This window comes from Eumetopias jubatus, unplaced genomic scaffold, assembly GCF_037043125.1.
Source record: "Eumetopias jubatus isolate StellerSeaLion01/CBP00866 unplaced genomic scaffold, mEumJub1_p1.0 scaffold_9, whole genome shotgun sequence".
In the NCBI taxonomy this organism is placed as follows: Eukaryota; Metazoa; Chordata; class Mammalia; order Carnivora; family Otariidae; genus Eumetopias; species Eumetopias jubatus.
This window is the reverse complement of record NW_028274815.1, coordinates 57,059,922-57,071,675: the sequence shown is the minus strand read 5'-3', so window position 1 is coordinate 57,071,675 and position 11,754 is coordinate 57,059,922. Positions and strand designations below refer to the sequence as shown.

General features: G+C 37.8%; 1 pseudogene; it reads left to right on the top strand.

Annotated features, from left to right (window-relative positions):
• The first annotated feature begins 10,684 nt into the window (after window positions 1-10,684).
• LOC114201270 (trafficking protein particle complex subunit 2-like) lies at window positions 10,685-11,103 on the top strand (annotated as a pseudogene).
• Window positions 11,104-11,754: the final 651 nt, after the last annotated feature.

The following is an 11,754-nucleotide window of genomic DNA, read 5'->3' as shown; positions in this document are numbered from 1 at the left end:
GTATCTTTGGGTAAATCCCTAGTAGTGCAATTGGTGGGTCATAGGGTAGCTAGCTCTATTTTCAACTTTTTGAGGAACCTCCATACTGTTTTCCAGAGTGGCTGCACCAGCTTACATTCCCACCAACAGTGTAAGTGGATTCCCCTTTCTCCACATCCTCACCAACATCTGTCATTTCCTGAGTTGAATTTTTGCCATTCTGACCCCTGTGAGGTGGTATCTCATTGTGGTGTTGATTTGGATTTCCCTGATGCCGGGTGACATGGAGCATTTTTTCATGTGTCTGTTGGCCATTTGGATGTCTTCTTTGGAGAAATGTCTGTTCAAGTCTTCTGCCCGTTTCTTGATTGAATTATTTGTTCTTTGGGTGTTGAGTTTGATAAGTTCTTTATAGATTTTGGATACTAGCCCTTTATCTGATAAGACATTTGCAAATATCTTCTCCCATTCTGTCGGTTGTCTTTTGGTTTTGTCAACCGTTTCCTTTGCTGTGCAGAAGCTTTTTATCTTGATGAAGTCCCCATAGTTCATTTTTGCCTTTGTTTCCCTTGCCTTTGGAGACATGTCTAGCAAGAAGTTGCTGTGGCCAAGTTCACAGAGGTTGCTGCTTGTGTTATCCTCAAGGATTTTGATGGATTCCTGTCTCACATTTAAGTCTTTCATCCATTTTGAGTCTATTTTTGTGTGTCATGTAAGGAAATGGTCCAGTTTCATTCTTCTGCATGTGGCTGTCAAATTTTCCCAACACCATTTTTTGAAGAGACTGTCTTTTCTCCATTGGATATTCTTTCTTGCTTTGTCGAATATTAGTTGACCATAGAATTGACGGTCCATTTCTGGGCTCTCTATTCTGTTCCATTGATCTATGTGTCTGTTTTTGTGCCAGTCCCATACTATCTTGATGATTACAGCTTTGTAATAGAGCTGGAATTCCAGGATTGTGACGCCACCAGCTTTCATTTTCTTTTTCAACATTCCCCTGGCTATTCAGGGTCTTTTCTGGTTCCATACAAATTTTAGGATTGTTTGTTCCAGCTCTGTGAAAAATGTTGGTGGTATTTGGATAGGAATTGCATTAAATGTGTAGATTACTCTGGGCAGCATAGACATTTTAACAAAATTTTTCTTCCAATCCATGAGCATGGAATGTTTTTCTATTTCTTTGTGTCTTCATCAGTTTTTTTTCATGAGTGTTCTATAGTTTTCTGAGTACAGATTCTTTGCCTCTTTAGGTTTATTCCTAGGTATCTTACGGTTTTGGGTGCAATTGTAAATGGGATCAACTTCTTAATTTCTCTTGCTTCTGTCTCATTGTTAGTGTATAGAAATGCAACTGATTTCTGTACATTGATTTTATGTCCTGCCACTTTGCTGAATTCCTGTATGAGTTCTAGCAATTCTGGGGTGGAGTCTTCTGGGTTTTCCACATAGAATATCATATCATCTGCAAAGAGTGAGAATTGGACTTCTTTGCCAGTTTGGATGCCTTTTATTTCCATTTGTTGTCTGATTGCTTAAGCTAGGACTTCTAGCACTATGTTGAATAAGAGTGGTGAGAGGGGGCATCTCGGCTGTGTTCCTGACCTTAGGGGAAAAGCTCTCATTTTTCTTCCCCATTGAGAATGATATTCACTGTGGGCTTTTCATATACGGCTTTTATGATATTGAGGTATGTTCCCTCTATTCCTACAAGGCAGGGAGTTTTTTTATCAAGAAAGGATACTGTACTTTGTCAAATGTTTTTCTGCATCTATTGAGAGGATCATATGGTTCTTGTCCTTTCTTTTATTAATGTAGTGTATTGCATTGATTGATTTGCAGTTGTTGAACCACCCTTGCAGCCTGGAAATAAATCCCACTTGTTCGTGGTGAATAATCCTTTTAATGTACTGTTGGATCCTATTGGCTACTATCTTGGTGAGAATTTTTGCATCTGTGTTCATCAGGGATATTGGTCTATAATTCTTTTTGGTGGGGTCTTTGTCTGGTCTTGAGATCAAGGTGATGCTGGCCACATAGAACTAGCTTGAAAGTTTTCCTTCCATTTCTATTTTTTGAAACAGCTTCAGAGGAATAGGTATTAATTCTTCTTTAAATGTTTGGTAGAATTCCCCTGGGAAGCCATCCAGCCCTGGGCTCTTGTTTGTTGGGAGATTTTTGATTACTGCTTCAATTTCCTTGCTGGTTATGGGTCTCTTCAGATGTTCTATTTCTTCCTGTTTCAGTTTTGGTAGTTTATACTTCTCTAGGAATGCACGCATTTCTTCCAGATTGTCTAATTTGTTGGCATACAGTTGCTCATAATATGTTCCGGTAATTGTTTGTATTTCTTTGGTGTTGATTGTGATCTCTCCTCTTTCACTCATGGTTTTATTTATTTGGGTCCTTTCTCTTTTTGATAAGTCCAGCCAGAGGTTTATCAATCTTACTAATTCTTTCAAAGAACCAGCTCCTAGTTTCATTGATCTATTCTACTGTTCTTTTGGTTTCTATTTCATTGATTTCTGTTTAATCTTTATTAATTCTCTTCTCCTGCTGGGTTTAGGCTTTATTTGCTGTTTTTTCTCCAGCTCCTTGAGGTGTAAGGCTAGGTTGTATATTTGAGAACTTCCTTGTTTCTTGAAAAAGGCTTGTATTGCTATATACTTCCCTCTTAAGACTGCCTTTGGGGTGGTTTTGAACAGTTGTGTTTTCATTTTCATTTGTTTCTATGAATTTTTTAAATTCTTTTCCAATTACCTGGTTGACCCATTCATTCTTTACTAGGATGCTCTTTAGCCTCCATGTATTTGAGCTCTTTCCAAATTTCCTCTTGTGATTGCGTTCAAGTTTCAAAGCATTGTGGTCTGAAAATATGCAGGGAATGATCCCAATCTTTTGGCATGGGATCCAGTATGTGATCTATTTGTGACCCAGTATGTGATCTATCCTGGAGAATGTTCCATGTGCACTCAAGAAGAATGTGTACTCTGTTGCTTTAGGATGCAATGCTCTGAATATATCTGTGAAGTCTATCTGATCCAGTGTGTCATTCAAAGGCCTTGTTTCCTTGTTGATCTTCTGCTTAGATGATCTGTCCATTGCAGTGACTGGGGTGTTAAAGTCCCCTACTATTATTGTATTATTATCAATGTGTTTCTTTAATTTTGTTATTAATTGGTTTATATAATTGGCTGCTCTCATTAGGGGAATAAATATTTATAATTGTTAGATCTTTTTGTCGGATAGACCTTTTAATTATGATATAGTGTCCTTTCTCATCTTTCATTACAGTCTTTAGTTAAAATCTAATTTGTCTGATATAAGGATTGCTACCCCAGCTATCTTTTGATGTCTATTAGCATGGTAAATGGTTTTCCATCCCCTCACTTTCAATCTGGAGGTGTCTTAGGGGTCTAAAGTGAGTCTCTTGCAAGAGCATATCAATGGGTCTTGTTTTTGTTGTCCAATCTGATACCCTGTGTGTTTTAATTGTGGCATTCAGTCCATTTACATTCAGAGTAACTATTGAAAGATATGAATTTAGGGCCATTGTATTACCTATAAATCACTGTTTCTGTATATTATCTCTCTTCCTTTCTGGTCTATGTTACTTTTGGGCTCTCTCTGCTTAAAGGATCCCCTTTAATGTTTCTTACAAGGCTAGTTTAGTGATCATAAATTCTTTTAGTTTCTGTTTCTTTTCTGAAGGTTTTTATCTCTCTTCCTATCTTTAATGATATCCTAGCTGGGTAAAGTATTCTTGGCTGCATATTTTTCTCATTTGGCACCCTGAATATATCATGCCAGTCCTTTCAGGCCTGCCAGGTCTCTGTGGATAGGTCTGATGCTAGTCTAATGTTTCTACCCTTGTAGGTCATGGACCTCTTGTCCTGAGCTGTTTTCAGGATTTTCTCTTTGTCTCTGAAATTTACAAGTTTTACTATTATATGTTGAGGTGTTGATCTATTTTTATTGATAGTGAGGAAGGTTCTCTGTGCCTCCTGGACTTGAATGCCTGTTTCCTTCCCCAGATTAGGGAAATTCTCTGCTATAATTTGCTCCAATATACCTTCTGCCCCTCTCTCTCTTTCCTCTTCTTCTGGGAGACCAATTATTCACTTTATGGCACCACTTGTCTCTCGAATTCTCCCCTTGTGATCCAGTAGTTGTTTATCTCTTTTTCTCAGCTTCTTTATTTTCCATCATTTGCTCTTCTATATCACTAATTCTCTCTTCTGCCTCACTTATCCTAGCAGTTAGAGCCTCCATTTTTTATTGCATATCATTAATAGCCTTTTTGATTTTGACTTGATTATATTTTAGTTCTTTTATTTCTCCAGAAAGGGATTCTCTAGTGTCTTTTATGTTTTTTTCAAGCCCAGCTAGTATCTTTATAATCGTCATTCTGAACTCTAATTCTGACATCTTACTTATGTCCATACTGATCAGGTCCCTGGCAGTCAGTGCTGCCTCTTGTTCTCTTTTTTGAGGTGAGTTTTTCCATCTTGTCATTCTGTGCACAGAAGAATAGATGAAAAAGAGAACAAAATACTAAAATTGCAACAACAACCCCGAGAAAGATACACTAAACAAATCAGAAGAGTCCCAAAACCAAAAATAAAACAGAACAGAGCAATACACTGGATCCTGTGTGTATTTTGGTCTGTTTGTTAGAAAACCAGATCCCAAAATTGTAAAGAAAGAAAAACATACATATACAAAAATAAAATTAAATGCATTGAAAGGATAGAATGTAACTGTGAAGATGAAAATTAAAAAAGACTTTGATTAAAAAAGGAAGAAAAAAGAGAGAGAGAATATGATCAGGTGGGTGAAGAGAACACAGCAATACACTAGATTCTGTGGGTATTTTGGTCTGTTTGTTAGAACATACTGCATCCCAAAATTGTAAAGAAAAAAAACCTTATATATATATATATATATAAAATAAAATAAAATACAATGAAAAGAAAGAATTTAAGTGTAAAAATGACAATTAAAAGGATTAAAAAAAGAGTTGATAAAACAAGAAATTGGTTGAAAAAGGAAAGAGAAAAAAATTAAAATTGAAAAACTAAAGAATCATGGGGAAAAAAACATGACTTCTATATACTCTTTTCCCATAACACTGGAGTTTTGCAGTTCTGTGTGATCAGTAAACTTGGTCTTAGCCAGATGTTCTTGCAGATCTTCTGGTGGAGAGGCCTATTGCATTGATTCTCAGTTGTCTTTGCCCCAGGCGGAACTGCACCATTCTTGCCAGGGGGCCAGGCTAAGTAAGCTGTGCTGGGTTGCTCTATGTGGCTTTTGTTCCCTGAAGGCTTTCTGCACAGCTTTAGAGAATGAGAATGAGAATGGCAGCCTCCCAATATCAGGCCCTGGAGCTAAATGCTCACAACCCCACTCCTCAGTGCGCCTTCAGGGAAAAGCAGTCAATCACTCCTGTCTCTCTGGTCTCTGGCCGCACTCCGTGCTCACCCAGCCTGTGACCAAGCATTTCTATCTCAGGCATGAGACCCCGTTTGGAGTCTCCAAACCCTGGAAACTCCTCCCGGGGGGAGGGAAAGGGGTCAACAGGCAGTTCTGCTGCTTTCTGGACCCCTGCTCAGAGAGCAGTTGCCCATCTGTGCTGTGGTTTATAGCAACACGGAGCTGAGAGCCCTCTCCTGGGCCTCCTGATTGCAGCTGGCTTCCCTGGTCTGGCCTGGAGACTCTGCTGCACTCAGGCACCCCTGTTCTTTCTGTGAGATCCTGAGACAACACTGTCCCACCTAGGATTCCACCCACCTTGGCCACCTGAGCACCTTTCAGGCAGGGACGTTCTTCACCAGAGCAGACTTCTAAAAGTTCCAATGTTGCGCTCCGCTGCTCTATCACTGTCCAATAGCCGGCTTATGGAGATTCCCTCCCGCTGCGGTTTATCTTCCCATATATCGCCTCAGATTCCCTTCTCCACACCCCCTACCTTGTAAAAAGTGGTCGTTTTTCTATTTGTAGAGTTGCAGCAATTCTTTTCTTAGATCTCCGGTTGAGTTTGCAGGTTTTCAGAATGATCCGATAGCTATGTAGCCGAATTCCTGGGACTAGACGGAAACTAAGGTCTCCTACTCCTCCAACATCTTGGACCCTCTGATAGTTTGTTTCTTTTTATTGCTATGTAGAATTCCATGGTAAGGATGAAACATACATTGCTTAATCATTTGCTCATTAAAGGACATTTGGGTTGTTTCCAGTTTTTGGCTATTGCAAGTAAGACTGCTATGAACATTCCCCTATAGTTTCCTTTGTGAAAGTTTGTTTTCATTTCTCTAAGGTAAAAGTTTAAGCATACAGTTGCTGGGGTGTGGGTAAGTGATGTTTAGTTTCATAAGGAATTGACAGACATATTTTTTCTAGACTGAATGTTTCACTTTATTTTCTGATCTGCAATGTCTGAAAAATCCAGTTTCTGTATTTTTACCAGCATTTGATGTTATCACTATTTTTTTATTTTAGTCACTTAATAGTCTGATAGGTATGTAGTGGTATCTAATTGTGATTTTAATCTGCATTCCCATTATGGCTAATGATGTTGAATATCTTTTCCCGTGTAGGAATATCTTTTCCCGTGTATGTAGTGGATATTCTAAGAATGATCTCTTAGGATCTTCCAAAACTTAAAACAATGTTATTTCTGAGGAAGGTGAGAGGCAACTGGGATTAATGATGAGCATAAAGAGGGACTTCAAGTGTATGTATAATGCACCATATGTTAAAAGAAGAATTAATTCATGTAGCATTTATATGATTAATTATTAACTAAAACAAAACAAAAAGAGCACAGAATGAAAAACGGCAGCAGTATTTTATCCTGGAAAGAACTCAGACTTAAAATCAGATAGACTTGGCTTTGAATTCTGATGTCCCTACCAGCTGTGAGGTTTTAGAAGCTGATTTTAACCTCTGTTAGTCTCACTTCTCTTACCTGTAAAATAGTGATACTAAGACTCACCTCATGGGATTGTTGTGAAAATTTAGTTAAGTTAGATAATACATTAAAAGGGCTTAGTATAGTGTGTGGCAGAAACGAGTTGCTCAATAAATAGCCACTGTTCCTACTAAGATGGAGACTTTATTATTTTCTTTAGAGTTTAATTTATTTAGACCTTCAACTCCTCTTAACCTCCCGTAAGTGGACTAGTGTTCATTTTTAGGAATAGTGTTATGCTATAACATGCTTAGTGATCTCATTCCATGCTTCCTAAATGAGTAATAGATTGCGCCTCTAAGTTGTACAAAGTTGATACTAGCAAATCCCTAGTAAACTCTTTTCCTTGAGGTCCTCAAAATTTACAAAACTGTCTATAATCCTTAACAAAGGCTTTTCTACATTTTTATGTTGTCAGACCAAATCAACAATGGAAAATCTATAATCTTAACCAGAGTAAAGAGCAATCATTTATCCTTAAGAACGTCCAAACAGGTTTGAACAGGCCAGTTTCTCTAGCAACTTCACGTTCCAAGATAAAAATCTCGTCCAGATATTCAAAAGGAAACTCAAGTTCTCTGCATTAGGTGTTAAGTGAAGGTGCCATGTTACCAAAATTATGTGATAGGTCTCCAATAGGAGTTAGTCTACTTTAGCATATTTAGGTTTTCTTTGCCACCAGAGATGACCAGTCTGTCACTGAAGACAACATTATTTCAGGCACCAGCACATTGCATTTATACTTTATAGGGAATTCGATTCAAGTGTAATGTGTCAATTATGTACATTTACCTGAACAAATATGAAGAAGTGATCACATGTCTAGAAATGTTAATACAGGTCATTGGGGTGAACATGGAGAATCCTATTCTGCTAATTGAGGAGAAAAAGGCAACAGGGGAAAGAGAATAAGGAAGGCATAAGTATATGAGGAACATACGATGCTCACCCTAATTAGAACATCACCACTGAAAAAATATAAGGGAACATGAATGTCAATGTTATAACTCTGTGTTGTAAAATGATACTACTTATTATAAATTGAAAGAGTAATGTATTTATTTGGGGTAAAAAACAAACAGAAATGTATAAAGTGAGAAAAGTATAGAAAGTCTGGCCAGGATCACAAAGCTAAGCGTTCTTAAAGTGAAGACTAGAACCCAGGCCTTCAAATTCATGGATCAGTATCCTTCCTACTAGCGTCTATATCCCATGATATAACTACATTCATTATTGCATCATTTAACTCTGCACCTCAGGCCACTCATCTTTGCCATAAGAGGGGTGGGGTGGTGGTACCAACAAATGGTGGTACCAACAAATGGTGGTAACAAATCTGAAGGTAGTCACAGGTATCTGAGGGCTATTTTTAATATTTTGCAAGAGAACAGTGATACTGTTATTTCCAAATAGGGATACTCATGATTTCAGGGTGTGCCACCAACAATTACTGGGACACATGTCTGACAATCACCTGTGCATGCTGAGCACAGAGAGTATGGGCTCTGCCTGGCAACAGTTCAGAGCAACAACCAAAGCTAAGCAGCAAAGTGCATTCAGTGGGATCTTCCTCCTGGAAAGGCTGGAAACCACTGGATTCCATTGCTATGTGGCTTTAGCAGTGGCAGAAAGAGAGTTAACTCCCTGCTCAGTCCTCTTGCTGTCTACACCTTATGTGTAATCCAGGTTGGCAGATGAGTCAGAGTTTGAAGAGGGTTTATGGCTTCATCTGGGAGTTGTAGGCGAAGATCTCAGCTAGACTCACAAACACCATAACACAGACAAAAAATAATCCCAAGAAGTAGAAGAAACAGATCCTAAGCCTCCAGGCCAATGGCAGAGGCAGGGCCCAGGCTTAGTTTTACTAGGTTCTATTTTCATGTCTATAAACTCACATATTTTTATTTTAGACTTGTTTGTTAAGCTTCAAGGCCTGAAACAGCTTGTGACAAAAGCTCCATGCTGCTGTTGGGGGGTTTGGCCATGGAACATATCCCTTTTTAATCTTTCATTAGAGATTTAAATATATCACTGCCCCCACAAGCTTTGTGTTTCTTTTCAGTAGCAAGCTATTCCATCAGATTTTAATCACGATGTCAAAGTAACTGAATATCTTATTTCGGTTAAACATAAATTCTGAATTTAATCAAATTTTATGCATTTTATCTAGATAATTCAAATGATTCTTAAATTAAAACTTCTGCTGTTCTGATAATTTACTTGTTTTTTGGTGATGACAGATCACTTGGAGGTCAGGAGCTTACATGTTGATAGTTGGATACTGTTGTCCGGCATAATTTTTCCCCCTAAATCATGGAAAAGTGAAATTCAAACCTACTTAGTTATTTTTTAAAAAAAATGTTTAGGGGCACTGAACCCTTATTTAAAAAGTCATCTGTTAATAGTCAAATTCTGAGTGCAATGACAGCCTCAGGAAACAAGAATGAATGAATCTTACAACATGATGTTGAGCAAACAAATGAGACAAAAGAATATATATCATAATGATTACATTTACATAAAGTCAAAAATTCATCTTTGTTGTTAGAAGCTGGGTAATGTTTTCCTCTGGGATGGAGAGGGGGGACAGTGATTGAGAGGAGGTGTAGGGGCATCTTCTGGGGTGCTTGTAATATTGTATTTCTTGACCTCGGTGTGGTTACATAGCTGTGTTCACTTAGTGAAAATGTCTTGAGTGCAAAAGTGTCCTTTGTGCATTTTTTTGCATGTGTATTGTACCTTAATAAAATTTTATTTTAAATTAGATTTATTTTTTTAAATGTTAATTTTTAATTACATGGAAAATACATGAAAACATCCCCCCATTTAAAAAAAAACTGGAATATTTTAGTTAAGGTAAGTCCTTTTTGATCCCTTTCAAATTTTGTACTCTCCCAAAAGGGTATCAGCTTATCCTTTTTACATATATTTGCATACATAAGTAAGGGCATAGAAAATATATACCATTGTGTGTGTATTTTAGAAGAATCTGTATTCTTTTTTAAACTATCTGGATTAATAAGACTTTGCATTGAATAATGCAGGGTATCCACACTATCTTCCACTAAAAAACCTCTAATAGTCTTCACTAAAATTAAATATCATTTTGTAATATACCTCATAGACACAAGTTTTATTACACATTATTATATTGGATATATGTTTAGTTTTATATATGGTATTTATGCAATATACCTTTTATTATAGTGTAAATCTTTTATACAGCTTGTAATAAAATTTATGCAATAAAAGAATCCTTGTGTACCTGTCAGTCAGCAAACCTCAAGGACAGAAAATTAAACTTGGAAATAGAAGGCTGTAAGAATCAGTAGTAAGTAGCTGAGTTGAGATAGCAACATATATAATCAGGTTGTAAAATTTGTAAAAGTGCTGCCAATGAGATTATGCTACAGTGTTGTCCATACTGTATGTAGAAGCCTAAGGAAGCTCCCAAATCAAGAGTTAGAGTTTAATTTAAGCAAGATACCATATGATCTTGCAATTTATGTTGCATTAGGGTAATGAAGCCTTGATAAAAAGAAAGCCAAAAAGCAAAAAATTAGTCATTGTTTATTTAGTACTGGGTATTCAACCTACACTCCACACACACACACACGCACACACACAGGTTAAAAAGTCAAATGGTTTTCAGGGAGTTCCAACAGAGGCTGCCCAGCAGGGGTCTGCAGTGGAAACTGACCGGCTGTTCCCTGCAGGAGCTATCTATTGAAGACAATGTCTGAAAGCTTCTGCTTTAGAATTGTTGGCCACCGTGACACTCCAGTTTTTGAAATGGAGTTTTTGCCAGCTGGAAAAACAGAATCCAACAATGATCGTTGTCATCTGAACCATTCATAGCTCACACTGTTCTCAACCTCGTAGATGAGAACATGTGGCTGTCATACAACACAGACCTGAAAATTTTGGACAAATTCAAGGAGTGGTTTGATTCAGCATTTGTTACTGCAGGTCATGTGAGGATTTATTATGCTTCATGACATAAGGCAATAAGATGGAATAAAGAACTTCTTTACTGATGTCTGTGATTTATAAAGTTTGCAATGAATCCATTTTGTGAACCAAATTCTCCTATTTGTTCAAGCCCATATGACAGAAAAGTTCAGTTTCTTGGGAAGAAACACCTTTTAAGTTGAAGGCAGAAAAATTTGGAAATAAACAATGTTGCTACAATGGGGTATTCTCAGGAATGTGTACATTGTAAGTAACTTGATTAAATAGCCTGGAAAAGTCCAGGGGAGCCTGAGTGGCTCAGTTGGTTAAGTGGCCAACTCTTGATTTCGGCTCAGGTCATGATCTCAGGACTCCGTGCTCAGAGGGGAGTCTGCTTGAGATTCTCTCTCCCTCTTTCTCTGTCACTCCCCTGACTCACATGCACACACTCTCTCTCAAATAAGTAAATGAATCTCAAAAAAAGTCAAATGGTTTTACAAAGCTGATAATGTTGAACATCCAATGCCGGCCTTACCCTCTTTACTCTCAATTTCTGCTTCCCCAAGGCAACTACCTTCAACTCTTAGTTGTTTCTTCTGATACTTAACTCCTTATTTCTGAACCTGCTTCTTCAGCTATTTCTTGATCTTTTTTAGTTTATTTTTTTTAAAGATTTTATTTATTTATTTGAGAGAGAGGGTGCACAAGAGCAAGGGAGACTGAGAGAATGAGTGGGGGGAGGGGCAGAGGGAGAAGCAGTCTCCCTGTGGAGCAGGGAGCCCAATGCGGGATTCGATCCCAGGACCCTGGGATCATGACCTGAGCTGAAGGCAGACGCTTAACCGACTGAGCCA